The sequence below is a fragment of the Dama dama genome, chromosome 30 (genome assembly GCF_033118175.1).
Source record: "Dama dama isolate Ldn47 chromosome 30, ASM3311817v1, whole genome shotgun sequence".
Taxonomy (NCBI): Eukaryota; Metazoa; Chordata; class Mammalia; order Artiodactyla; family Cervidae; genus Dama; species Dama dama.
The window spans coordinates 32,583,370-32,609,227 of NC_083710.1; the positions used below are offsets into that span (position 1 = coordinate 32,583,370).

At 41.8% G+C, this 25,858-nt stretch overlaps 1 protein-coding gene, 1 non-coding gene and 1 pseudogene across 2 annotated transcripts in view; all 3 read right to left on the minus strand.

Annotated features, from left to right (window-relative positions):
- FRY (FRY microtubule binding protein) overlaps window positions 1-25,858 on the minus strand; it is a 425,432-nt gene that overhangs the window by 393,336 nt on the left and 6,238 nt on the right. The window lies entirely within an intron of this gene.
- The window catches only part of LOC133049328 (small ribosomal subunit protein uS13-like), a 30,227-nt pseudogene continuing 5,644 nt past the window's right edge, over window positions 1,276-25,858 (minus strand).
- On the minus strand, window positions 4,747-4,885 carry LOC133049777 (U4 spliceosomal RNA). Its single transcript, XR_009691458.1, has one exon. It is a non-coding gene; the product is annotated as a U4 spliceosomal RNA (small nuclear RNA).

A 25,858-nucleotide genomic window follows, 5' to 3' on the forward strand; every position in this document is an offset into this window, starting at 1 on the left:
ATTTGACATTTACCACTGCAACTGATGGGGCTCCCCAAGTGGCACGAGTGGTAAAGAACCCACCTGCCAGTGCAGGAGATGGAGGAGTCGTAAAAGATGCAGGTTTCACCCCTGGGTTGGGAAGATTCCCTGGAGGAGGGCAAGGCAACCCACTCCAGTATTCTTACCTGGAGAATCCCATGGACAGAGGAGCCTGGCAGGCTATGATCGCTGCAGTTGCAAAGAGTCAGACACGACTAAAGTGACTTAGCATCCACGCAGGCACTATAACTGAAGCTACCAAGTAATATCCTACTGCACAGTGCAACTTGACTTCCCCTCAGCTTTACTGAGACATAACTGACATATAACACTAGGCAAGGCAGCATGTATAGCGGAATGATTTGATATAAGTAGATATTACAAAATGATCACCACAGTTGGTTTGGTTAACGTCTGTCACTTCACATAGTTACACATTCTTTTCCTTTGTGTTGAGAATTTAAGATCTACTCTATTAGTAAGGATATAATATACTATTGTTAACTCTAGTCACCATGCTGTACATTACACTCCCAGCACTTGTATATCTTATAATTGGAGCTTTGTACCTTTGGGCCACCTTCCCCCATTCCCCCTAACCCCTAACCCCTAACACAATGGAACTTTTTTCCTGTTAATTATTTATTTATTTATCTGGCTGCACCGAGTCTTCATTGCAGCACACAGGATCTTCGATCTCCACTGCAGCATGCAAACTCTTAGGTGTGGAATGTGGGATCTAGTTCTCTGACCCGGGATGGAGCCCAGGCCCCCTGCACTGGGAGCAAGGAGTCTTAGCCACTGGACCACCAGGGAGGTCCCCACAATGCAACTTAAAACAGACATGGTTTAAATCCCTTGGCTATTATATTCCCCAAAAGGCAGTACCCACCCACAAAATCAAGTAAGCCAAGGGCCCTGACATCTCTAGAAGGAGCTCGGCAGGACCAAAATTGGCAGAATATGGACAAACTTTGGACATTATGGCCTTTAATGGTGCAAAATATGCCCATTTTTACTGAAACTGGGAGAGAAGTCCTTTGAAGACATTGTGATATTCTAGGAAGGTTCTGGGGAAGTGGATGGAACAGGTTTTCTGAGTGTGAACCTAGATAGATCAACAGTGGGTTGGCAAACTAAAAAAATAAGGAAAATAAGTAAATGACCAACTGATAGAAACCTCATTCTTACATCCTGAGTAGTGAATTCACTTTGAACTTGTCATGAGAACTGAATTCACTTCATTTATTTATTTTTTCCATAACTGCATAAACTATTTATTAACACAACGCCCACACATTATTTCTTCTTGGACACACCCACAGTGCAACCACGGCGGCCTGTGGTCTTGGTGTGCTGGCCTCGGATGCGAAGTCCCCGGAAGTGGCTCAGCCCTCTGTGGGCCCGAATCTTCTTCAGTCGTTCCAGGTCTTCACGGAGTTTGTTGTCTAGACCGTTGGCCAGGACCTGGCTGTATTTTTCCGTCCTTCACATCCTTCTGTCTATTTAAGAACCAGTCTGGGATCTTGTCTGGCGTGGATTCTGCATAATGGTGATCACACGTTCTACCTTATCCTCGGTGAGCTCTCCTGCCCTCTTGACAAGGTCGATGTCTGCTTTCCTTAACACCACATGAGCATATCTTCGCCCCATACCCTTAATTGCAGTGAAGGCAAAGGCAATTTTCCGCCGCCCATCGATGTTGGTGTTGAGTACTCGCAAGATGTGCTGGAGCTTCTCAGGGATTACTAGAGACAGGGTGGCGGCCCCAGCGGCAGCATGTAGGCCTCCAGTGGAAGCCTGAATTCACCTTATATTCTCTATATCCTTATGGAAATCTTTAAGTGCAGTCAGGATCTCAGAATTCATTTATTCCAAGACTCTTATTTTACAGGCAAGGAAAAAAGCAAACAAACAAACACACTGGGAAACTCCCTCGCCAGAACCACAAAGCCAGGTGGGAACAGCAGTGAGATCAGAATTCAAGGAATCTGTCCCCTTCTTAAGATCTGTCCATGTCCTGGTAACCACCTCCTTTTCCTCTCTCACTTATGACATTGCTGTTCTTTCCACTTCAAGTTTGAAATCATCAAGCTCGTGTAGTTGAATCTTCTGTTATTGTTCAGTCGCTCAGTCATGTCCAATTCTCTGCTACCCGGCTTCCCTGACCTTCACTGTCTCCCGGAGTTTGCTCAAACTCATGTCCACTGAGGTAATGATGCCATCCAACCATCTCATCCTCTGTTGCCCCTTCTCCTCCTGCCCTGAGTCTTTCCCAGCATCAGGGTCTTAGTGTTTTGCATTGTTCTTTCTTTCATCTTGTTTGTTTTTATATCTGGCAAAGTTCCTGATTAAGGAGACAGGTGGCTGGGCAAACACAGATACCTGGTGTGGCTTGGAAAGAGTGCTGTGATGCCTTTTAGTTTATTCTTGAGGAGCCACAGGTTACGGGGGTGCTGTTATTGTTCTTGTTTTATTTCTTGGTTCCTGAACTCCTGACACCATTTTCTGTCCTCCGCATGTACCCCTGACACTGCCATCCTGGGATTTCCTTGCTCAAATACAGTTTGAGGAGACGGGTCTTTTCATTACTTTGATCATGTTACACACAATAATTCTGCATTGATTTAATCATCTTGGTTTCCTGATCCCAATCTGGAATCATCTCTTCAGTGCATGACTAACTCTCCCGATTTTTCTCACCAAGGCTCCCCTCACTTCTCCTTCAACATTATTATTACTGAGCCCAGGAAGGTCACATAGAAGGTTAATGTCCCCTTTTTTCCCCCAGATGGGAGGCTGAGCTTCCCGCTGAATCTCCATCACCTACTAAATCATTTTTCATTTCATTCAGTCACTTGAATTCTTTATCATAATGTTTCTCCTTTTGCATTCAATTGACCTTCTCATTTTTAGGGTCAAGGTGAACGAAGCATTTATTCTTTGCTTGTGAATCATCTATTCAAAATCATACACCTTCTCAAAGTTTCTCTTCCTATTCTTTACCATTGTTAACTTTCTGTGGTTACATCTGCATCGAGTTTTTGCTTAGCTGGTGATGTTGACCATCTGGGTAGGGGTTTATCTTTCATTCGCTTGCTTCACCACCTCCTGCATATTTTATATAAGATAAACATATTCTCAACCTCCACAGACAGGCACATAGCTTCTAAGCCATCCCTATAGGAACAGGAATGGTGTATAGATATGCTGGGGGCTGGGACATGACCTCAGTTCAGATGCGGTCATGTGTATACAGGGCTGGGCTAGATGTGGCGAGTTGGGCGGCTTCCTGATCCACCTTCTCGCTGTCCTGTCTTGGTGGACAGCCCAGCTCCTGGGTGTGGGGCTCCGCCTGCAGAAGGTCCTTGGTTAACATGTGATGGTACTACAGGTAGTAACATGCTAACATGAGGTCCCTAACAGCACCAAAGCGTTAACTGACCATGCCCCGCTTTAAGCCACCACTGAAGCATGTCTGTGTTTCTACTAGAGTGTTCCTAACACTTGTAATCGCATCTGTTTCCCCATCCACGTTCAAGCCCGGTGAGTGTCTGATTCATATTTGGATCCTCACAGCTGGGGCTTACCAAGCGCTTAAAGAATAAGACTTCTACGTTCCTGAAATGACTCCCTCACTCTCAACCCTGGACTCAAATGCCCAATTTTCCTTCAGTAATATTAACTTTATGGGTAAATACACAGCATGACAAACTATTAGGGAAATCAGAACCACGCAGGGATTACATTTTTCACAGGTGAAACGTACTTTAGAAGATTTATACTATATACCAAGCATGATTAGAGGATATTTGAAGCATGTTGCAAGTTGAGCGGTTGACTTGGGAAGGGGAGGTAAGAAGGCCTGCAAACCAAAGCAGTAATCCCTCTCTCTACCTCTGGTAAACGGGCCAACCAACCACAGGCATATGGATCAGCACTGAGAGATCCACACCTATGCCTGGAGTCTTGTGTGATCCATTGGTCCTGAATCCCTACTGTAGCCCTTCAACTGCTCCATTGAGACCGAACGCTTAGAGAAAAGCCAGACTACAGAAATGGCAACAAAAAGCTTAGGCGAGGTGGTAAGGAAGGGAAAAGCCACGAATTAGGCTGCCTGGTCAAGGGGAAAATCCAAAACAAGTGTCAACATCTGGACTTTGTTTAGACTGCGGGCAACTAGTATTTGTTTAAGAAAAGTGAGTTTTCGCACTCACTGTCTGCCCCAGCTCCCCTTCCCCCATCACCAAAGTGGCATTTTGCGTCCTGTCTTCTGTCTACCTTTCCAGGAACTTGATCTACCCAGCTGCACTCTTTAGATGCTGGAGGCTGCTCTTTCATCCCCAGGTCAGCATTTGATCTTCTAGGTGTGATGTGAATGTTTGCTGAATAAACAAAGGTTGACTAGGTGCCATGAGAAACAGCAAACACTTCAACAGCACTTCCTAACTTGCCAGATTTATAAATATTAACTCATTTAATCCTCCATAATACAGACACTGCTCTTTTTCTCCATTTATGGATGAAGAAGTGAAGCAGACAGGTTAAAGCACCAGCTCTTGGTCACATAACTCAAGCAATCTGGTTCTGGAGTCTATGTTCCTATGTTGCTTCTTGTTTTACATATTTTACATAAAAATAATGATTTTTTTAATGAAATATTAATTGCATGTTAGATGAAAAAGGATGTCAGTCAACACCATACAAATTGTATTCTGACCACAAAATACATAAATTTGAAAATTAACAATAAAAATCATATTAAATCTTCCATCATGGCGGGGTATCAGGAAAAGTTTTCAATTAGCAATAATTACACCCCGGATAAACCTCATTGGCTACGATACTGTCACTGCACAAAGCTAAAAATGATGATTCTTTAAAACAAAATGATTCCCTTTCTCCCCCCGCACCAAATAAAGGTGTCACTGTGGATGATGAAGAAAACTACTCAAATACTAAATAAAAGTAATAGGGCTTTATAGAATTTCTATGATAATATCTGAAAAATATACTGATGACAGCCTTGAAATAGCTCAATTATCTTCTCTGCTCCTTGGAAGAACCTGTAGACTTGCTGTTTGTACTTTTTAAAAATTAGATTTTACTTTTTTCTTTTTAGTGTCAAGACTCTACATTTTGAAATGCTATTTAAAATGTTTAAATATTTGTATTATTTGCCTTGTCATTAATTTGCATACAAAATATATCATAAATATAGCTTTGAAATATTTAGGATACTTAATAGCATGAGCTATGAGTTTACATTTAATGTCATGTTTTGGGGAGAATCATACAAACATATTCATTTCTTTCGTCTAATTACAGAAATTTTAAGTACATTCATTATTTTTTTAGAAAATTTATTTTTCCTAAGCATAAAGAAATAAACTATCTCTTGATCACTATCTAAAATGTAATTGAAAAATAATATCTCCATATTTCAAAAAAGTTTTAAATAGTGTGATGATGCTTAAGCTTTCCCAACCAAGATCTACAGTAAGAAATATATATTATAATCCAGCACCAACATAGGTGTACATATCTATATGTGTATAAAAAATTTGTTTTGTGAAATGTTTAACCTCATAGCATATGACACACCTATGTTTCTAGTTTATTCCACTTAATTTTTTTTGATAGTTGATTTTGGGCTTCTCTGGTGGCTGAGACAGTAAGGAATCTGCCTATAGTGCAGGAGACCCGGGTTTGATTCCTGGGTCAGGAAGATCCCCTGGAGAAGGAAATGGCAACCCACTCCAGTACTCTTGTCTGGGAAATCCCACGGACAGAGGAGCCTAGCGGGCTACAGTCCATGGAGTCACAAAGAGTCAACATGACTGAGGGACTAAGAGTCTGAATCACTAAGTCGATTTTCTGATCCACTGATGGGTCTTTAACAGCTCATGATCTGCAGTGTTTTGAGACTAAAGAAGCAGATTCTGGAGTTCACTAACTTTCTCCCTTCGATCCTGGCAACAGCAGGTGACTTAAGAGAAGTTTCCTGGACATAAGGAGGGCAGAAGTCCATAAGAATTGTCGCCTCAGGCAGCCAGGAAAGGCACCAAGTCAGTGTGGTGTGCACTTACCCCATTTTCTAAGGACAGTGGCCTCCTGATTAATTACTTTGCAAATTACTCATTAAAACTTGGCTTTGCAAAGTTAGCCCTTGGTCCAGTTATTGCTGCCAGCTTTCCTGTTTACACTGAGCTCAGTGTATTAGGTTATTGTCCCCACTGGGAAGTGCTTTAGACAAGGAAAAAGAGTGAATCAAAGCAAGAAACCAGACTCCCAGCATCATTTTATGGCACACCCTGACAAAGAATGAGTGAACAATAAAGAACTGTAGGGAAGTCTTGAAGACTGCTGCAGACATGAGCTGACTGAGATATTTCTATAGCAAATGTCCAAAGTTTGATAGAGTGTGATGAATCTGCACTCCTTTCTCCTGGCAGTCACTGACAGCAGGGCCCACCAGTAACTTCAACTATCACCTAAAGAGGTTTCACGATTTTCTGTATTTTCTAATTTCCTACATCCCTAAACTAAGAGGCATGGTAAAACCTTCTTGTGAGTAAGTTGATACACATTTTGTCCTGGTGTAATCACTGATCATAGCAAACACCCTCTTCCAACAACACAAGAGAAGACTCTATACATGGACATCACCAGATGGTCAATACTGAAATCAAATTGATTATACTCTTTGCAGCCAAAGACGGACAAGCTCTATACAGTCAGCAAAAACAAGACCAGGAGCTGACTGTGGTTCTGATCATGAACTCCTTATTGTCAAATTCAGACTTAAATTGAAGAAAGTAGGGAAAACCACTAGACCACTCAGGTATGAGCTAAATCAAATCCCTTACGATTATACAATGGAAGTGACAAATAGATTCAAGGGATTAGATCTGATAGACTGAGTGCCTGAAGAACTATGGACAGAGGTTTGTGACATTGTACAGGAGACAGGGATCAAGACCATCCCCAAGAAAAAGAAAGGCAAAATGATTTTCTGAGGAAGCCTTACAAATAGTTATGAAAAGAAGAGAAGCAAAAGGCATAGGAGAAAAGGAAAGATATCCCCATTTGAATGCAGAGTTCCAAAGAATAGCAAGGAGAGATAAGAAAGCCTTCCTCAGTGACCAGTGCAAAGAAATAGAGGAAAATAACAGAATGGGAAAGACTAGACATCTCTTCAGGAAAATTAGAACTACCAAGGGAACATTTCATGCAAACATGGGCACAATAAAAGACAGAAATGGTATGGACCTAACAGAAGTAGAAGATATTAAGAAGAGGTGGCAAGAATACACAGAAGAACTATACAAAAAGATCTTCGTGACCCAGATAATCAAGATGGTGTGATCACTCACCTAGAGTCAGACATCCTGGACTTCGAAGTCAAGTGGGCCTTAGGAAGCATCATTATTCATTTGAACCAGTCCTAATGAGATGGATGAAGCTGGAGCCCCTTATACAGAGTGAAGTAAGCCAGAAAGATAAAGAACATTACAGCATACTGACACATGTATATGGAATTTAGAAAGGTGATAACGATAACCCTATATGCAGAACAGAAAAAGAGACACAGAAATACAGAACAGACTTTTGAACTTTGTGGGAGAATGTGAGGGTGGGATATTTCAAAAGAACAGCATGTATACTATCTATGGTGAAACAGATCACCAGCCCAGGTGGGATGCACGAGACAAGTGCTCCGGCCTGGTGCACTGGGAAGACCCAGAGGAATCGGGTGGAGAGGGAGGTGGGAGGGGGGATCGGGATTGGGAATACATGTAAATCCATGGCTGATTCATATCAATGTATGACAAAACCCACTGGAAAAAAAAAAATAATAATAAAAATTAAAAAAAAAAAAAAAAGGAAGCATCATTATGCACAAAACTAGTGGAGGTGATGGAATTCCTGCTGAGCTATTTCAAAACCTAAAAGATGATGCTGTGGAAGTGCTGCAGTCAATATGTCAACTAATTTGGAAAACTCAGCAGTGGCCATAGGACTAGAAGAAAGGCAATCTCAAAGAAAGGCAATGCCAAAGAATGCTCAAACTTACCACTCAACTGCACTCATCTCACACACTAGTAAAGTAATGCTCAAAATTCTCCAAGCCAGACTTCAATAGTGCATGAATTGTGAACTTCCAGATGTTCAAGCTGGACTTAGAAAAGGCAGGGGAACCAGAGATCAAATTGCCAACATCCGTTGGATCATCAAAAAAGCAAGAGAGTTCCAGCAAAACATCTACTTCTGCTTTATTGACTATGCCAAAGCCTTTGACTCTGTGGATCACAACAAACTGTGGAAAATTCTTCAAGAGTTGGAAATACCAGACCACCTGACCTGCCTCCTTAGAAATCTGTATGCAGGTCAAGAAGCAACAGTTAGAACTGGACATGGAACAACAGACTGGTTCCAAATCAGGAAAGGAGTATGTCAAGGCTGTATATTGTCACCCTGCTTATTTAACTTATATGCGGAGTACATCATGAGAAATGCTGGGCTGGATGAAGCACAAGCTGGAATCAAGATTGCCAGGAGAAATATCAACAACCTCAGATACACAGATGACACCACCTTATGGCAGAAAGCGAAGAACTAAAGAGCCTCTTGATGAAAGTGAAAGAGGAAAATGAAAAAAAAAAAAAAAAGAGAATGAAAAATTTGGCTTAAAACTCAACATTCAGAAAACTAAGATTATGGCATCTTGTCCCATCACTTCATGGCAAATAGATGGGGAAACAGTGGAAACAGTGACAGACTTTATTTTTTGGCTCCAAAATCACTGCACATGGTGACTGCAGCCATGAAAATAAAAGACACTTGCTCCTTGGAAGAAAAGTTATGACCAACCTAGACAGTTTATTAAAAAGCAGAGACATTACTCTGCCAACAAAGGTCCGTCTACTCAAAGTTATGGTTTTCCCAGTAGTCATGTATGGATGGGAGAGTTGGACTATAAAGTAAGCTGAGCACTGAAGAATTGATGCTTTTGAACTGTGGTGTTGGAGAAGACTCTTGAGAGTCCCTTGGACTGCAAGGAGATCCAACCAGTCCATCCTAAAGGAAATCAGTCCTGAATAGTCATTGGAAGGACTGACACTGAAGCTGAAACTCTAGTACTTTGGCCACCTGATGGGAAGACCTGACTAATTTGAAAAGACTCTGATGCTGGAAAAGTTTGAACGGAGGAGGAGAAGGGGATCACAGAGGATGAGATGGTTGGATGGCATCACCAACTCAATGGACATGAGCTTGAGTAAACTCTGGGAGTTGGTGATGAACAGGGAGGTCTGGCATGCTGCAGTCCATGGGGTCACAAAGAGCCAGATAGGACTGAGTGACTGAACTGAATTGAACTGAATCATATTTCTGCCCCAAATCCTGTGCATACAGATACCTGCTTCAATTAAAGTGGCTACCGCAGACTCACTTATTTTCTTGATTTCAGAGTTGACAAAAGTGGCAATCAAAAAGCCAATTCTTAGTTTTGACATTTCCCTATTGTTTTTCTATTTTATATCTCATTTAGTTTGTTACTTCCTTCCATCTGCTAAATTTGGGCTTAGTTTGTTCTTATTTTTCTAGCTCCTTGAGGTGTAATCTTTGAGATATTTCTCATTTTTTCATCTAAACATTTATTGCAATGCACTTCCCTCTTCTATTTTTGTCTCATCCCGTAAGTTTTGAAAGTTTTTGTTTTCATTTTCATTTGTCTAGAGGTATCTTCTAATGTCCTTTTTTATTTCTTTTTGACCTAATGGTTATTCAAGAGCAGGCTGTTTAATTTCCACATACTTGTGAATTTTTCAGTTAGTTTTTGAAAAGATAATCAAAACTGACAAATTCCTACTAAGATAAAAAGACTCAAGTAAATCAGAAATGAAAGAAGAATCATTACAACTGACACTACAGAAATTAGAAGGATCATAAGAAACTACTATGAACAACAATACACCAACAAACTGGATAACCTAGAACAAATGGATAAATTCCTAGAAACATACAGCCTACCAAGACTAAATCATGAAAAAATAGAAAGTATGAGCAGATCTATAAGTGTAGAGATGAATCAATAATCAAAATCTTCCAAAAAAGGAAAGCACAAAAATACCTGGCTTCATGGTGAATCCTACCAAATAAAGAAAAATCAGCGCCAATCCTTCTCAAACTCTTTCAAAACACGGAAGAAGAGTGAACACTTTCAAACATTTCATGAGGCCTGATACCAAAACCAGAAAAAGACACAACAAGAAAAGAAAACTATAGTCAGGGGACTTCCTTGGTGGTCCAGTAGTTAAGACTAACCAATATAGGGCCTATGGGTTCAATCCCTGATTGGGGAGCTGAAATCCCATTGGCCCCACAGCCAAAACACCAACACATAAAACAGAAGCAGTAGTATAACAAATTCAATAAAGATTTTTTAAAAAAATGATCCACATCAAAAAAAAGAAAACTATAGCCAATATATCTGATGAATATAGATGCAAAATTCCTGATCAAAATACTAGCAAACTGAAGTCAACAGCACATGAGAAAGATTATATACCACAACCAAGTGAGATTTATCCTTAGGGTAGAAGAATGTCTCATATATGAAAATCAATTAATATCATATTCCACATTATTGGGATAAAGGATAAAAATCACACGATCATTTCAATACATACAGAAAAAGCATCTGACAAAATCTAACAGCTTTTCATAATAAAAATTCAAAACAAACTAGAAACAGAAGGAAATTACTTCAACATAATAAAGACTAATTATGAAAAACCCACAGGAAACATTATACTTAATGGTGAAAAACTGAAAGCTTTTCCTCTAAGATCAAACCAAACATCTTCAAGGAAAGGAAACAATCAACAGAACAAAAGGGCAACTTATGGAATGGGAAAAAATATCTGCAAACCATACATCTGACAAGGAGCTCATCTCCAAAATATATAAGGAACTCCTACAACTCTGAAAAAAAAGTGGGCTAAGGACTTAAATAGACATTTTTCCAAAGAAGACATACTGATGGTGGAGCCATATATAAAAAATGTTCAATGTTACTAATCATCAGGGAAATGCAAATCAAAATCACAATGAGACATCACATTATGCCTGTCAGGATGGTTATTATATATGGAAAAACAAACAAGAAACAAGAAGTGATGGCAAGGATGTGGAGAAATTGGAACCCTTGCATTCTGTTGGTGGGAATGCAAAATGGTACAACTGCTACAGAAAACAGTACGGAGCTTTCTCAAAAAATTAGACATAAAACTACCATAAGATTCAGCAATCCCATTTCTGGGTATTTATCCAAAATAATTGAAATCAGAATATTAAAGATATATTAGCACTCCCTTGTTCATTGTATCGCTACTCACAGTAGCCAAATGTGGAAACAACCTATGCGTCCCTTGACAGATAAATGAATGAAGAACATGTGGTAGAAACAGACAATGGAATACTATTTACCTTTTAAAAAGAAGGGAATTTTGCAACATGTGACCACACATGGATGAACCTTGAGGATATTATGCTAAATGAAATAAGCCAATCACAGAAGAATAAATACTGCATGATTCCACAGACATGAGATACCTAATAAAACAGTCAAATTCCTAGAATCAAAGATTGGAAAAATGGGAAGTTACTAGTCAACTGACATTAACAGTTCAGTTAAGAAAGATAAACAAGTTCTAAAGATCTTCTGTAAAACACTGTACCTAAAGTCAACAACACTGGAATGTACACTTAAGAGTTTTGTTAAAAGAGTAGCTTTCCTGGCTTCCCTGGTTGTCTGCTGGTTAAGAATCCACCTGCCAACGCAGGGGACACAGGTTCTATCTCTGGTCTGGGACGATTCCACGTGCCAAGTGGCAACTAAGCCCGTGCACCATAAGTACTTAGGCCACTGCAGTGAGAAGCCTGTGCATGGCAACTAGAGAGTAGCTACAAATAATAAAATCAAAACAGTCTTTTTTTAAAAAGACTGGCTCTCATGTTAAGTGCTCTACCCACAGTTTACAAAAACAAGTAGAGCTACTATTAGCAAAATTTTCCTGGGCAGGATGAGATGCAAATGAACGTTTTCTCTCTTCCTTCCCACTACCCTCTAGGAGATTATGGACAAACTCTTTGCCTGTCATGTAGTTTGCCGTCAAGAGGTCTCCCGTTATACACAGGAGACTCATCTCCACCTCAGATGAAGCACAGCCTCTCCACTGATGCCAAACAGCCTTTTCTAAACTACGACAGGGGCAAGTACACAATGAGGGTGGTTCAGCATTAGGATGTCTGCCCTAGCATCAGCCATTAAAACCAAGAGTCAATACTAAGAGGGACCCAGCTCTGGTCCTCTGCACATGTATTCAGTCACTTTAGTTGTGTCCGACTCTGTGATACTATGGAGCCCACCAGGCTCCTCTGTCCATGGGATTCTCCAGGCAAGAATACTGCAGTGTGCTGCAATGCCCTCCTCCAGGGCATCTTTCCAACCCAAGGGTCAAACTCTTGTCTTCTGCATCTCCTGCATTGGCAGGTGCATTCTTTTAACCCCTGAGCCACAAGCTCTGGTCCTACATCATATCAAAACCACCAGGAAAGCTTTGACCTTTTGTATGTCTAACAAAATCAGCCCTGCTTCAGGGCTTCCTTTCCCTCCTGACTGGTTCTCTAAGAAAAGCACTTTGAACCTCACACAATTGAGCACTGAATTTTCCATAGTTTAGTTGGTTCCTTGTCTCTCTCATGTTCATCTCCTCTTTTCAATGGCCTTTGAGTTATTTATAGACTGAAATTCTGTCCTTCATTTTTCTTGCACAGTCTTCGCCTCCCTCACGCAAGGACACCCACCTGACGTCTCTGGTCTGAGCAGATGATTTCTGGGCCTACCTGGTGGGTGCAAGTGGAAAGGTGAGTGGACTCTAGGATAGGAGTAGCTTCTGAGAGTGTCTGGAGAAACTGGCACTCCTCTAGTATCACCTGTCAGCATAAAGACTGTCTTTGATCCAGTGTAAAATCTAAGAAAGCAGTGGTCCCCGACACTGTAACAGTAAGTTCATGCTCCAGGCCACATTATGCTCATGTGAATGTCCCCAGTAAAGATTATTTGAAAGAGATGATACGCTACGGTCCTTTAAAATTGTTTCTAGTAAATAGTATATTATTTTGCACCAGTTAATTTCTAAATACCTTAGATATGAGGTAGGTCTAAATAGAAAACCAACTTTACATCTCTTGAAAGCCTTGTAATCCACATCTTTGTGCACAGGAAATCACACTAGATAACTTTCAGACATTTAGGGTAGAAGTATTTGCTTGTCATATGGGTTTAAAATGCAACACATTTCTGTGGACAGAAAAGTTATCATACAAATACTATAGGGAAGCCTTCTGGTACTTAATGTCCCCAAATATCGTTAATTACTATAAAAATAGAATATACTCCAAATGGTAAATTTGTTGAATCATTTACTTTTATGCTCTCTGCCACTCACATATAAATAAAATTTCTTCACTGACCAAGAGAACAATAAACCAAACAAATATAGGACAAGTGGGGGTGGAGAAAATAAATCTGACATTTTTCCTAGTGCCTGGGTTTGACTATTTATTATATTTCTAATTATAGAGCATGGACAGGGCTGTTTTAGGCTGGAATGCAAAATTTGTGAGAAGAGATCATTTCCGGCACAGAGTCAGAGTATTTCCTAAAGTATCATTAATCTTTCTTTGGTTTCCCCCCCTCCCCCCATCAAGACATACAACACAGATGTTTTTTAGTTTAATGATACTAGTTTCCAGGTAATCAAATTAGAAATGCAGAACATGGCCTGATGTTGATAAGCCAGTATGGTCTAGCTGATTACATCTTCCTCAGGTAATTTCTCAGAGTCATTAGGATGCTACTTAAACATACCTACACACACTCCAAAATTGTTCTTCGAGATTCATCTCCCCATCACTGCCAACCTCATTAAGACATTCTAATCAAAAACCATATGCAGTGAAATCCCCATCCCCTACCACTTCAGCAGATAAAGGGAATTTAATGCCTTTCCCTGACCAATAAGGATGCTGCTGCTGGAGTGGTCACATAACTCACGTTCCCGCTCTGACCTACTGACTTCTCACTTCATCTAAGTAGCTCACCTAGATACGCAGGCTCCCCCCGCCGCAGACCAGTTAAATGGCATTGCGTGGCTGTTGCTTAGTCGCTAAGTCCTGTCTGACTCTTTGCAACCCCATGGACTGTAGTCCCCCAGGCTCCTCTGTCCCTGGGATTTCCCAGGGAAGAACACTGGAGTAGGTTGCCATTTCCTTCTCCAGGGGATCTCCCTGACCCAGGCATCAAACCCCGTGTCTCCTACATCGGCAGGTGGGTTCTTTCCTGCTGAGCCACCAGGGAAGCCAATGGCATTGTGATGAGGGTCTGATTTTCAAACCTAAGATGGAAACGGACGATTTATTGATAGAACCATCCTGTGAATTTCACTAATGAAGAAGAGCAACTAAGTACTTCTGGTCCCGGATGGCTTGGGGGCCTAAATTATCTGGTTTACACCTGCAGAGTAATCAGGTGTGTTGATCAGCTGCCATATCTCCAGGCGACTGGCATTTGTGAAGGAAAAAAAACACTGTAAACAACTCTAGTCTGGAACTTAAAGGGGGAAAAAAATTAAATGCTGCTCCAGGACAAAAGGAGACGCTGCTGTGGTAACCAGACTTTTCTATATAACAAGTATATTTCTGCCTAATTCCATAGCATCTAGTTATGCTATTAACACCACTGCCACCACGACTATATAGACGTTTAAAGCAAGCAAACTGTACATATTTACATCTACTGTCTCAATGTATCTACTCGCAATGCTGAAAAAAGCATTGTGAAATAAATACATATTGGAAGAGGCATATGAAATATGGAGATACTGTCTCCATTCCACAAAAGAATTCACTGAAAATAAATAAAAATTACTTATTGATTGTTAAGCATGTACTGGAAAAAATTCTTTTGTAGGGCTATATACATAGAAACCAAGTCATCAAACCATTTAGTGTGCAACCAATAACTTAAATCTGAGAGAAACACAACTCTAAATATATTCAAATCTCTCTATACTTACTAAGGGACTTCCCTGGTGGCTCAGAGGGTAAAGCGTCTGCCTTCAATGCAGGAGACCTGGGTTCGATCCCTGGGTGGGGAAGACCCCCTGGAGAAGGAAATGGCAACCCACTCCAGTATTCTTGCTGGAAAACCCCATGGATGGAGAAGCCTGGTGGGCTACAGTCCATGGAGTCACAAAGAGTCAGACACGACTGAGTGACTTCACTTTATACTTACTAAAGCCTTCCCTAATAGCTCAGTTGGTAAAGAATCTGCCTGCATTGCAGGAGACCCCAGTTTGATTCCTGGGTTGGGAAGATACCTTGGAGAAGGAATAGGCTATCCACTCCAGTATTCTTGGACTTCCCTTGTGGCTCAGTTGGTAGTGAATCCACCTGCAATTCGTGAGACCTGGGTCCGATCCCTGGATTGGGAAGATCCCCTGGAGAAGGGAAAGGCTACCCACTCCAGTATTCTGGCCTGGAGAATTCCATGGACTGTATATTCCATGGGGTTGCAAAGAGTTGGACATGACTGAGTGACTCTCACTCACTTCACTTCTCACTTCATACTTACTAAAAAGTTACACAGTCATGCATAGTGATGATGTGAGCTCTTCAAAACTCCCATTTACTTTCCCCTTAGGTCCTTATTATTTGCATTATCATTTGTGTTATTTACCCTACAACATGTGAACACATGCGTGCAAGATCATGTCAGTCAAGTCTGACTCTTTGTGCCCCTATGAACTGTAGCCTGCCAGGGCTCCTCTGTCCATGGGATTCTCCAGGCAAGAATACTGGGGTGGGTTGCCATTTCCTTCTCCAGGTGATCTTCCCGACCCAGGGATCAAACTCGCATCTCTTAAGTCTCCTGCATTGGCAGACGGGTTCTTTACCACTAGCGCCACCTGGGAAGCCCTTGCAACACATACAACATAAATTAAGCCAAAATTTCTTGTCAAGGTAGAATTAGGAGACTGACTTCAGATGAAGCTAGATACAGGGCTTTGCACTTACAGTTTCTAAAGAGCTCAAAATTTTAATTTTACCAATGTCACAATAATGAACTAGAAGCTATTCTTTAACTCAAATCCATTTTGAGAATAATTAAAGCCAATGAGTGTCATTACCCTGAACTACATGTTGTCAACACTAACTCTCTTAGTATTTTATCTATTTATTTGGCTGCTCAGGCTGTTAGTTGCCACACATGAGATCTTCATTGAGGCATATGGGACCTAGTTCCCTGACCAGGGATCAAACCCAGGTCCCCTGCATTGGGAGCTGGGAGTCTTAACCACTGGGCTGACAATGAAGTCCCTCTCTATTTTTAAAAGAACAGAACTAGCAAAGTACTCTCTCTAGCATAAGAAAGGTGTGGAGCCATCCAGGTAACAGATGTACATTAAATACTCCAACAGGAATGGGAAGATCATTTCCTCCCTAAGGATCTGTGGAGGAAACTGTTGCACAAAATCACAGCAGGGAAGAGATACAAAGTAACTTGGCTCAATGGACAAATGACCTCACATTCCTAGTTTTACAGCTGCACGTGGTACATCCACGCCCAAGACATTCAGAAAAGGGAAAGTTAACTTCAACACTGTTTCGGAAGACAGTGTCTTCCTTTAATTAATAGATTCCAAAAGAAGTTAGCTTATGTTATGTGAAAAACGAACATATTTGGAATGCATTGCCCTGTGTGTGCGTGCTAAGTTGCATCCGACTCTTTTTGACTCCATGGACTGTAGCCCGCCAGGCTCCTCTGTCCATGGGATTCTCCAAGCAAGAATACATGAGTGGGTAGCCATTTCCTCCTCCAGCGGATCTTCCAGACCCGGGGATCGAACCCACATCTCTTACATTGGCAGGCAGATTCTTTACCACTGAGCCACCTGGGAAGCCCTGTTGTTACTGCTGTTTAGTAGCTCAGCCATGTCTGACTCTTAGGGACCCCATGGACTGCAGCACACCAGGCTTCCCTGTCCTTCACTATTTCCTGGAGTTTGCTCAAACTCATGTCCATTGAGTTGATGATGCCATCCAACTGTGGTCCTCTGTCGTCTTATGTCATCCCCTTCTTCTCTTGCCCTCAATCTTCCCCAGCATCAGGGTTTTTCCCAATGAGTTGGCTCTTCCCATCAGGTGGCCAAAGTATTGGAGCTTCAGCTTCAGCATCAGTCCTTCCAATGAATATCCAGGGTGATTTTCTTTAGGATTGACTGGTCCGAGTCCCATTCCAAGGACTGTCAACGAGTCTTCTCCAGTATTATCGTTGGAAAGCATCAGTTGGCGCTCAGCCTTCTTTACGATCCAACTCTCACATCTGTACATGACTACTGAAAAAAACTGTAGCTTTAACTATACGGACCTTTGTCGGCAAAGCCCTGTAATGACAGATAAGTGAGGCTTTGTTGTGCTTGTGAAATCTTGAGTGACCAACTTTGCATAAGCCGTCCAAACAGCACACTAAGCTCCTGCTGCTGCCACAGGCAGTGTCCTCCTTGTAAACAGAGGGATCCAGCAAGGCTTAGGCAGTAATGGTTTAGGATCAACTCTGGGACAATCAGATTAACTTCACTCAGTCATTGCTTTCTTCTGCTTTGGCTGGTTAATCCTCAAGCTCTCCTTTCAATCAAGCATATCCTCTTATTTAATGGGCTTTCAAGTAAAATAGAGACCACCTTGCAAAGTACTGCCAATAAGAAAATCCATCCAGGAAAATCCAGAAACTCCACTTAAGTTCACAGATAAACCTCATGAGTAGATCCAGTATTTAAAAAGATTACCAGAAGGGAATTTAGCTAGTCACATTGGCCAAATAAAAGTTACTTAAACTCTCCCCTCGAAAATAAGCTTTAGCCTTTTCTACCATACTGATAATAATGTTGATCTGAAGACATTAGCAGCAAGCTTTTAAAAATAATTTTATTTATTTACGTAGTTTTGGCAGTAGTCATTGCTGCTTGGGGAGAGCTGAGCTTATCATTGGGGTGGCTTCTCTTGTCATGGTGCATAGGCTCTAGGGCTCACAGGTTTCCACAGTTGCAGCACATGGGCTCCGCAGTTGCGGCTCCCAGGCTCAAGAGTGCTGGCTCAGTAGTTGCGGCACATGGGCTTAGCTACTCTGCGGCACGTGGGATCTTACAGGGTCAAGGATTGAACCCATGCTCTCCTGCACTGGCAGTCATATTCTCTACCACTGAGCCACCAGTGAAGCCCAGATATAAACAGCAAAGTTTTAAAAATAAAAATTTAATATCTTTACTTCTTTTTCCTGTATGTATGCTTGGTCAGTTCATCACCAGGTGGGACAATAAAGGACAGGCCTTAAATTCTCAAAACCTACTCTCGTATGAAAAGGGCTTGGTTATGACTTGGTGGTATTCTTGTTTGTGTTATTTCAGATCAGTCATGTTTTAAAAAGGAGGCTGTTTAATTTATATATGTCATTCAGGCACCCATTCTTTCCATATTGACCAATATTATCAATACTCCTGAGGAAATTATATCCTAGGTAAAAAACCAGAGGAATATAATCAATTCTCACTATACTTCTGATCCAAAAGGTCATGTAAATTACTGTCAGTAGGGGGTATTTTAGAATTCAGAATCCTGAAAAGTGTATTTGGATCTTAGCTGTTTGGGGCTACATACAAAGTTGTAGGACTTAATGCCCATTTTAGCAAAAATAAAATAGGTTCTTTCCCAGAGCTGGACTGGCAACCACTTTGCCCAGTTCCGCTATGTGGTCCAGCATCTTCCCACAGTCCTCAGCTCATGTTGGGAGTGGACAGTGTCACCCCTCCCTCACACACTGTTAAACCTCATCAGGGCAGCTTTCCTCTGATTCTGTGATTTCTTGGGCTCAGGAAGGTAAGGGTTTGGGTTTAAAATGCCCCCTAAACCCCTGTAGCTGAACTCAGAGGTTTAGAACACCTCAACCTTCTTTTCTTTTAGGACTTGAATAAAACTTAGGAGTCAGCAAAGGAGAGGCTATTTTAAACTGGAGAGAAAAGCTAGAACCATGGATCTTAAGCACTTTGTAGCCATGGATTCCTCTAAGATCGAAGAACTTGATCGAAGCAGTGGACTCTTTCCAAAAAAAGAAAAAAGAAGGGATTTGTGTGAAAAACACATTTTCGAGAGAGAAGTTGTCGTCGTCTTAAAACTCAGCCAGGACGCAAATGAAATCAGTCATGCCATGGCCACCTCCCCAGGCTCTTTGCTAGCTTTGGATTGTGTTGCTCAGATTCTAGTCTGGGGTCCAGCGGATTTGGCGCCTGGCTGGGTCAGTGGGCCTGGGGCGCTCTGTTGAGTGGGAGAGGAGAGGAGGGGGCACAGATCTGGGCCCCCCTTGCTGCCTCCTAATTGGCAGTCCTCACCCTCAGCCCTGGCTGAAAGCTTAGGCCGCTATGCCAGCTCTGACTGGTCTTCTTCTAAATAGGGCTAATTCACACAGAATTCTTTTCAGCACTTCCAGGATTCCTCTCCGGGGCTAAGGACATGATCCAACAAGAAATCGAGTCTGACAGTTTCAGCAAAAATACAATTAAAAGCACATACTAGAAGGTGTTCGTGTCCCATGGCCATTTCTGATAAATACCTTGACTGTTTAACAAACACTGGGGAGAAACTGAAAATGTCCAAAAGCCACTCGTCCCATTTGCACTGGCCTGTAAGTGCTGGCAAATGTCGATGTCTGGGAAGGCTTTTAATGTTATTGATAGCTTATTCAAATAGGCTGGAGTGGTCCCATGGGGCCTGAATCACTACTGTTGCTGAGGAATAAGCCACTTATACAGCAAGACGTTCGAATGCTCAGAACTAAGTGCTGGCCGTGCCTTAGTCGCAATGGCCTTTCTCGGCATCTATGACGTAACCGGAGGACAGTAGCCCTTTCCAGCCACAAGAGTGCCATGAAAGCTGGTCCACGGAAATGCTTCCTTTAAGGAAAAACAGAAACCGAAACCCCAAAATCTTTTAAACGTGGAGTGCTGCTTCAGGAAACATTAATGACTGTGATGGTTGCAGAGAATACCGTGGTCCTAAAGTTTGTTCTTTCGGACGTATCTCATGTCTTCCCTGAGAGGACGAGAATGTCAGAGCACTGACCAGCAGGAAAGAAGGGGGAGAAGAGAGATGTCAGGACTAAAGGCAGGCTTGAAGCTGGAGGAGAGAGGAGCAGACGGGACAGACAGCTGCCCCACGCTGGCCGAGGAGGGAAGGATGGATGTGCACGCACACAGGCGTGCTGAATGCCTGGCCATGGCAAGGCTCAGAGCTCCTCGGTGGAGAAGGTATAAGAACAAAAACATGCATGGCTAGAGAATGGTGACTTTTTTTTTAATTGGGGTAGAGTTTCTTTACAAGGCTGAGTAGTTTCTGCAGTACAACGAAGTGAATCAGCTGTGTGTATACCTACATCCCCTCCCTCCTGGAGCTCCCGTCCAACCCCTCCCCCAGCCCACCCCTCTAGGTCGCCACAGAGCACCGAGCTGAGCTCCCCATGCTACACGGGCAGGTCCCCACTGCGATCTGTTTGACATGTGGCAATGCACACACGTCAATCCCAATCTCCCCACTCATCCTCCCCTCTCCGCCCCCCCCACCCGTCCACATGTCTGTTCCCTATCTCTGCATCTCTATCCTTCTGGCCATATACGCTGAGAAAACCATAATTCAAAAAGATACATGCATCCTAGTGTTCACTACAGCACAATTTACAATAGCCCCAAAACATGGAAGCAACTTAAGTGTCCACTGACAGATGAACAGATAAAGAAGATGTGGTAGATATATACAACACACAATGGAATATTAGCCATAAAAAAGGAATGAAACTGGGTCATTTGTGGAGATGTGGAGTCTGTCATATAGTGAAGTAAGTCAGAAAGAGAAAAACAAACATTGTATATGAGCACATGTATGTGGAATCTAGAAAGATGGTACAGATGATTCATTTTTTAAAAAGTGTATTTGTATGAATATACACACAGAAATACACATAGACTTGTGTGTGTATATAGTTGTTGCTGTGTGTGTGTGTGTGTGTGTGTGTTTTTTTTTGCAGGAGGGTGGAAATTAGATGGCAGACTGAAACAGAGGAAATAGTGTTTAAAAAAGAAAAGAATATCGATTACTTAGAACTTAATGTGAAGAGCTCTGATGGGTTTTTGGAAAACCTAGGTAGCAAAAAGCAACTTATAAAACACCTTGCTTAGTACCCTTCACAGTGAAGACAGGAGAGGTTTCAGAGACATACACTCAAACTGTAGGATCATAAAGACAGGCTGTTTGCTCGTCTGTCTGATAACCACATTTTGGCTACCTTATTGCTCATTAGGCCATGAATCAGGGGGATAAAAGGAGAAGAAACTCAAATCAGTGCATTTGTGAGCAGCTCTAGTTGAAAGATGGACAAGGAGGAGATTTTAAACTCTCGTGAAGTTTGGTTTTCCACTGTGGGTTTTAATGATCTTGGGGATCTTGGCTCCCAGGGGAAGCAGTAATTGAGAGCCAGCTGTAGAAATGGGGAGGGAGTCAGCATTCTGAATGGCAGGTTTTTATCGGCAGATGGTCCTGGTTTTAAGAAGCCAGTTGGCAGGGCTGTGTATCTCCTGACCTTCACCCGTCAGAGGATGGGAGGCAGAAAAAGCTCATTTGCAGTTCCGTGTCAGAAACGCCAGTGTGACACCGAGAACCTTCAGGAGATAAACAGCAGGAGCCTCAGGATGACAAGGGTACTGAGCAGAGTTGGACTGCAGATGTAGACCTCACACTGTGCAAGTGAGACCCAGCTTGGGGACTTAAAAGCTCCACTAGGCAGAGAGCATGTTTTGTATAGAGTTGGACAACATCTTCAGCCTCGGGGCTAAGTGGAGGCCTTTCTAGTGTCCTGGGGGCCAAGGTCTGTTGACATTTGTCTAATAAATCTACCTAATGGTTTACTGTCATGGTGAGAGATTTGGGATAAACTGTGCTATGTGAAAAAAGCAGCTTATAAAATGGTATACTAAATGATTCAATCTTGTATACATCTGTACATGAAAAAAAGAAATCTGGGAGAAAATACACAAAAATGCAAACAGTGATGATATTTAGGAAGTGGAATTATGGATGGTTTTTATATTCTTCTATTGGCTTAACTAAATCTTTAAAATTTTCAACATTATCCAGGGAATACTCCAGGCAAGAATACTGGAGTGGGTAAACCATTCCCTTCTCCAGGGGATCATCCTAACCCAGGGATCAAACCAGAGTCTCCAGCATTGCAGGTAGATTCTTTACCATCCAAGCCATCAGGGAAGCCCACTGAACATATTACTTGCATAATAAAACATACTAACATTAAAAACATATCTAATGTATTTTGTGCTCAGCATCTCAGTCATGTCTGACTCTGAGGCCCTATGGACTGTAGTCCGCCAGGCTCCTCTGCCCATGGAAATCTCCAGGCAAGGATACCAGAGTGAGGTGCCATTTCCTACTCCAGGGGATCTTCCTGACCCAGGGATTGAACCCGAGTCTCTTGTATCTCCTGGACTGGCAGCCAGATTCTTTACCACTAGCACCACTTGGGAAGCTGCAACACATTTTAATAAGTTAAAATGTATTACAAATGTATAAATGAGGTGTTCTATAAACATGACATTGGACTTGTGAGGGAAAAAAAGGTATTTCTTAATTGATTTCTAAATACTTCAAAGTGGATGTACCAGAATCTCTTTAAGGTCTAGAGGAATACATTGTACATTTCACTGGCTACAATATATTTACAAGAATGTTGATGGTCACTAACTACTTAGGACCTTGTAATTAAATGTACTCTTTCTATATAGTTACTGCTTCACTAGAGGTTGCCTATAGTTTTCTTCTTACTTGAGAAGACAACAGATACAGGACTCGAGGGATAACAGACGAAGATGAAGTTCTTGGCGGCGGAGTGTTGAATGAAAACGTGCCTTCTGTGTTACTTTTGGTGGATTTAATTCTACTGTTTTGCTGAGGGGGTGGAGGTTCCCACAATGATTAAGGCCGCTCTGCCTCCCCTCTTTTTAAAGCGCTTCCTCTTCCACATCTGCTTCCCTCACATCCAGTCACTCTACAGAAGGAAGAAAATATCCATCCAGGTCGAGAAGAGAGGGTTCTAGACCGGACTTAACAGACATCAGTAAAGAAGCTCCTGTAGACCTGTAACAGTGAACAGCTAGGATAGAGTGGCTGCTATGGCAATGGGCTAAATTTTTTTTTTAACTTTATTAAGATTGTTTACAATTTTTATTTGGCTGCAGCACATGGAATCCTCAATCTTCATTGCGGCACCAGAAACTTTGAGCTGCGGCATGTGAACTAGTTGCAGTACGTGGGATCTAGTTCCCTGACCACACATTGAACCTGGAACCCTGCATTGGGAGTGTGGAGTTCTGGCCACTGGACCACCAGGGAAAAAGGCAGCAATAATAACAGGCAACCACTGTGCACTGCGCCATAGGGTGCTTGATACTTTATTCATATTCTCTTGCAAACTCACCACCAACTGGCTGAGTATAGAAATGAATGGCCCCAATTTACAGACAAGGAAGCTAAGTCTGAAGGGTGTTAAGAACACCCCATGGGAGCATAGTCGGTGCTGCATCCTGGTCAGATCTCCAGGTTCTTCTCTCAGCCTCTTCACTTACTATCAAGGTCACCCAAAGCAAATTAGTTAACCTCTTTGTTGTTCAGTTTCCTCATCTGCAAAACAGAGACAGTAACATGGCTGACTGCCCAGGGGCTGTATGAGGATTAAATGGCATAAGGAGACGACAGAGAGCCTTGAGCTGGGTACCAGCCACACAGCCCCCTCACTGGGCAATGATGCACTTCCCACTCCAAGACAAGGGGATGGTAAGCCCCCGTCAGTCTGAGTCGAAGCTCTTTCCATCCCCCAGACACACCTGATGTAACATAGCCACTGTTTAAGGGACCTCCCAACCTCTGTTCTGATCCTTTCAATGGCTTGGAAGGTCACTGTCCAGCCACATGCAATACTCACAGAGACAGAGCTTCTACCTCCACATCCCACAGAGATAAGAAAATCAATGCTGGAGTGGACATGTGATGAGAATTGAGAGCAGAGCAGATTTCAAACCCTGGACTACTGTTTCAGATAAGTGCACTTTTAAGGCATACAATGAAGGCAGAGACATTGTCCAATGTGCTACTAACACCTCCAAGTGTCCAAACTGTAGCCTCCTGTGAAATTTGTTTCTATTGTCTGGAAAAACAAGAGAAGAAAATTCTGATATGTAATTCTGTCTCAAGTGGTTTCTGAATAAAGCCCTTACTATCGAGTGGTGTTTCAAGGATGGTTTCTGTTGTTTTTTGGTTTTTAGGTGTGTGTGTTTTTTTTTTTAATTGGAGTACAATTATTTTGCAATGTTGTATGATTCAACCAAATGAATCAGCTATATGTACACATACATTCCCTCCTTCTTGGACCTCCCTCCCACCCATCTAGGTCATCACAGAGCACTGAGCTGAGCTTCCTGTGCTTTGTAGCAGGGTTGTTTGGGTTTTTTTTTCCCCCCAGTAATGCAACAAATGAACAAGCAGTCAGTGGATATAGAATTCGAACTTCCCAATTACTTCTGATCTTTGATCTTTGTCAAAACACAAAATACACCTTTAGGTGATAGTGATTAATGTATATGTTTTACACTCTGGGCCTATCATGAAATGATCTAACATCTGTACATCAAGGACCAAAACATCTGCTTCCCTCCCTCAACCCCTGGGATGTGTGACCAGGCCACACATCCCATATTCGTATCAACCCCCCCCCCCCACATAATTTAGATATGCTTCCATTAGCCATGTTCTGTCATGCTGCCTTTTAGGATGGTTTTATTACAGTTGATTATTTACATAATTATCAGGTGTCTATATTCCAATGTATTTGTCTTATAAGACGACATGAATATTCAGAAAAGTCTTCACTGCCTTCAGACTTGGGATAGAAAAATTACTGTTTTCTGTCTGTCCGTTCCTCCCTCTCTTCCTCTCTTTTCCTTTTTTATTAATAAGACTTAATTCCTTCAGAGCAGTTTTAGGTTCACAGCAAAACTGAGGGGAAGGTACAGAGATTTCCCATATATTCTCTGTCCCCACACATACACAGCCTCCTTCATTGTCAACACCACCACCAGAGTGGGGACGTTTGTTACAGCTGATAAACCCACACTGACACATCATAATCACCCAAAGTCCACTATGGTTAATGGTTAGCATTATGGTTCACTCACTGTGCTGTCCATTCTGTGGGTTTAGACACTCGCATAATGACATGTATCCATCATTATGGTATTTCTTTTCTTCTCTCCAACATTTAATACTTAACTTATCGGAAATTCATGCAGTATTTGCTTAAGACCAAAATGTAAACTATTCTCTTTCTTACTGTTTTCTCTTCAAGCTATTAGTCTATCATTCTAACAAGCTTCCTTAGGTAACTGAGTCTTTTTTCAAAAGCTGTGTTTCTTATTTGTATGTGTTAAGCTCACTAAATAATCTGAGTCAAAATCTGTAATTTCTATACCATTATTTTTAGTCTTCCTAGTTTACAATCCAATACTATAGAATTTTAATAATGCTCACTCGCAATAGATTTTTTAATTTGTTAAGGAGAGTTTATCTTCATGACTTCCATTCTTTCAAATTTCAGGTT